The sequence below is a fragment of the Eriocheir sinensis genome, chromosome 5 (assembly GCF_024679095.1).
Source record: "Eriocheir sinensis breed Jianghai 21 chromosome 5, ASM2467909v1, whole genome shotgun sequence".
NCBI lineage: Eukaryota > Metazoa > Arthropoda > Malacostraca > Decapoda > Varunidae > Eriocheir > Eriocheir sinensis.
The window spans coordinates 27,465,207-27,469,303 of NC_066513.1; positions in this window are offsets into that span (position 1 = coordinate 27,465,207).

A 4,097-nucleotide genomic window follows, 5' to 3' on the forward strand; every position below is an offset into this window, starting at 1 on the left:
GAGAGAGAGAGAGAGAGAGAGAGAGAGAGAGAGAGAGAGAGAGGAGGAGGAGGAGGAGGAGGGGAAGGAAGAAAGGAAGAAGGAGAGAAAGAAAAAGATGGGCAAGAAGAGAGACAGGAAGGAAGGGAGGAAACGAGGAAGGAGGAGGAGGAGGAGGAGGAGGAAGCAGACTCTTACATTAAACAGATAGAAAGAAGAAAAAGAAGAGGAAGAAGAGAAGGGGAAGAATGATGAAGAAGGAAATAGCAGTGGATAAAGATAGGAGAGGAGAGGAAGGAAAAGACAATAATAATAATAGAAGATAGAGGGGAAAGAGGAGACAGAGGAAGAAAAATTATATATGGAGGAAAAAAGGAAACTGAGAGGAGGGAAGGAGGAGGAAGAAGAAGGAGGAAGAAGAGATAAAAGGAAGATTAATAAGGAACGTGGAGGAGGAGACGAAGGAGAAGAAGGAGGAAGAAAGATAAAGAAAAGATGAAAGGAAGAAAAGATAATGGAGAAAGGAAGAAAGGAAAAGGAGGGAAAAAAAGAGGAAGAAAGGAAGGAAGGAAGGTAGGAGGAGGAGGAGGAGGAGGAGGAGGAGGAGGAGGAGGAGGAGGAGGAGGAGGAGGAGAAAGAGGAGAGAGAGAAAGAGAGAGGAGGAATATAAAAAATGAAGAGAGAGAGAGAGAGAGAGAGAGAGAGAGAGAGTAAAGTGACCCAGATCCCTTTTTTTCTTTTTTATAGGTCACGAGACTAACGAGGTGGAGGTGATCATGCTAACTCTCAGCTGATCATCTCTCTCTCTCTCTCTCTCTCAGCATCCCTTTCTCAGCTTCTATCCTCCCCAGACTCCCTCTTTCATCTCCCCATCTCCCCTTCCAGCATCCCTCTCTCATCTCCCATTCACCCCTGATAAGCCTCGATTACCATCATTCCTCTCTAATCACTTTTCTTTTTCCTTTCTATCACTAATTTTGTATCTTCTTTTGTCTCCTGTCTTTCCCTTTTTCCTATCCTCTTCTTTATTAGTGTCCCATTTATCCTCCTTTTCTCTCTTGTCTCTCTCCTTTTTCCTCCCTATCATATTTTCCTCCTCGCTTTCCCTCTTTCCTCTTTTCCATCTCCTCCCTATTCTCCTTTCTTATCCTTTCCTTGCCTATCCACTCTCCCACTCCCCTCCTTCCCTCCCCTCCTATCCCCATTCCAGGTTCTCCCATTCCCGGTGAGCCTTGGAATCTGCCCAGAGTCGTAAATTCCCAGGTGGAGAGGAAGCCAAACTGTGATCGTCTGTCGAGCACTCCCGCGATCCATCCATTAAGGGAGGCCGGGGACACGCGGACACTCGGGGCAGCTGACGGCCTTGTTCCCTTCTCGTGTATGGATGGGTGGGTGGGTGTGAGGGGAGGGGAGGGGAGGGGAGGGGAGGGGAGGGAGGGGTGCCCGTGTGTGTGTGGGGGGGTGTGGGTGAGTGGGTGTGAGCCTGTGAGGGAAGGGGAGGTGTGTGTGTGTGTGTGTGTGTGTGTGTGTGTGTGTGTTAATGTTAGCCCGTTAATGCGTCTCGTCAGGCTAAGAATAGAACAAAAGAAGAGGAAATAGGTCGTCCAGAGAAGAGAAAGAAAAAGGTTACCGATATACGGAAATAAAAGAAAACAATAAAATGAGGGAGATGAGAGATGCTGCGGAGGTGATAGACAGAGAGAGAGAGAGGCTGAGAGAGAAAGAGGGAGGTAAGAGAAAGAGAGAAGTGGAAGAGAAAAAGGAAGCTAGTGAGTGAGTGTGGGCGTGATAAGTGACGGTCCAGTTCGAGGATGAAAAAGAGAGAGGGATAATAAAGAGGGAGAGACCATAAGAAGTGCGGGGGAGGAGTCTGATATAAAAGGGACCGCGCGCCGCCTCGATAAAGGGACGAAAGAGGTGTTTTAGGGCCCCGCTACTCTACACGAAGGAGGGCCAAAAAGAAGGGTTGAGTTAAATGGGGAAAGAAAGAATGGGTAGTATTATAAGAGGGATATCCTTACCTGTATGTATATAACGAGAGAGAGAGAGAGAGAGAGAGAGAGAGAGAGAGAGAGAGAGAGAGAGAGAGAGAGAGAGAGAGAGAGAGAGAGAGAGAAAAAAAAAGAGAAAAAGAAAAAAATTAAAAAAAAAAAAATTGATAGAGAGAGAGAGAGAGAGAGAGAGAGAGAGAGAGAGAGAGAGAGAGAGAGAGAGAGTTATTAAAAGGCGGCCTGTTCCTGCGTGGATTGAGACAGCCTTCATTACGGGCCCACTTCCTCGCCGCGCCACACACGACTTGTCATTAGTCGCAAAAAACGCCCCAAACTCATTAGCGCCACGCCATGGACGCCTGAGTGAGTCGTGCACGGGGCGGCGGCGGACTGACGAAGCGGGGAGAGCGACGAACGCGGGGAAAATAAGAAAACATTGGCTGTATTAGAATGCACGGCAAGTTCGGTGAAATGTGACAGCACGGCTCCGTTCTCTCTCTCTCTCTCTCTCTAAGACGTACTGCAGCTTACTTTTTATAGCAATGGGGCAGCTCAAGGGCAACATAAAGACAATGAAACAAGACCGATATTTAAAGCACTGTCCCACCAGCATATTCTCAGTCTCTCAAGGGCAACGTAAACATGGGCCCGACACCCCCAGCACATTCCCTATCTCTCTATGGGTATGTGGTCCCTGGGTGAAGACGCTCGCCTGTATGGAGCGTCGGAGGTATCCATGATGCTTTCTGGATAATACACTCATTGTGCTTCAAGGGCAACGTAAGTAGGGCCCCGACATCGCCAGCACATACCCTAACTCTCTACGGGTATGTGGTCCCTGGGTGAAGACGCTCGGCTGTATGGAGCGTCGGAGGTATCCATGATGCTTTCTGGATAATACTCGCATTATGCTTCAAGGGCAACGTAAGTAGGGCCCCGACACCGCCAGCACATTCCCTAACTCTCTACGGGTATGTGGTCTCTGGGTGAAGACGCTCGGCTGTTTGGAGCTTCGGAGGTATCCACGAGGCGTTCTGGATAATACTCTCATTGTGCTTCCCACTCAAAATTGGGGCTCCAACTAAACCTTGTCTAACTTAACCTAACGTAACTTCCCCTGTTCAAGAGTGAGCGCCATATGCTAGTAGAGGAGATAGGGAATGCGCGTCCCTCCCTCCCGCCCTGGCAATAAGCAGACAGACATAGGTCGGCAGTTTTCGCCTCTCTTACACTATTTCCAAAGGCCGAAGAGGAGATTAATCGGATTCTTGTGGTAGGTTGTTTTTATCCCTTTTATAGCACAGACACTATCGAACTACCACCAGGATCAAAAAAATGCCCATGGAAATGCCCTCAACACCCTAGAAAAGATAATCGTGGGGGCATACGCAATTCCCCCGGGGACATAGGGCCAGTGTGACATCCGGGTTACCAGTTTACCTTCCTCAGGTTTCCCGGGGTATTCATTTATCGACCAGCCAGAAAGGGAGGACGAACTGTTGGGTGAGATGCACGCCGGAGCTGGGATTCGAAGCCAGGGACGCGGATATGTAGCTAGGCACGCTGACCACTGGACCACGGAGGCGACGCGGGTGAGATGATTAAATTTTTACATCATGGAGAGGCTGATGGTACCGCGAATGTCAAGTCCATCAGTAACAACCCCGTGAATGGAAGGTTGACTTTTCTGGGATGACCTTTTAATACTCTCTCTCTCTCTCTCTCTCTCTCTCTCTCTCTCTCTCTCTCTCTCTCTCTCTGTTTGTCGGTCTCCTCTCCTCGCTTCTCCTCTTTTTTTTCTTCTTTCCTTTTCCCTTAAACTCCTGTCTGTCTCGTCTCTCCTCTCTCTCTCTCCTCTTCTCTTGTCTTTTTTTCTTTTCATTTTCTTTAAAACTCTCCCCTCTGTCTCTGTCTCGTCTCTCTCTCTCTCTCTCTCTCTCTCTCAGTCTCCTCTCCTCTTATCTTTTTCTCTTGTCTTTTATTCTTTTCCTTTTCTCTCAAACTCTCCCCTCTGTCTCTCTCGTCTCTCTCTCTCTCTGCCAGTGGAGCGCCGCCGAGCTATAAGCGTCACCCTTGCTGCCCACGCCGCCGCTACACACTAACACTATTTTCAGCAGCATGTCACCT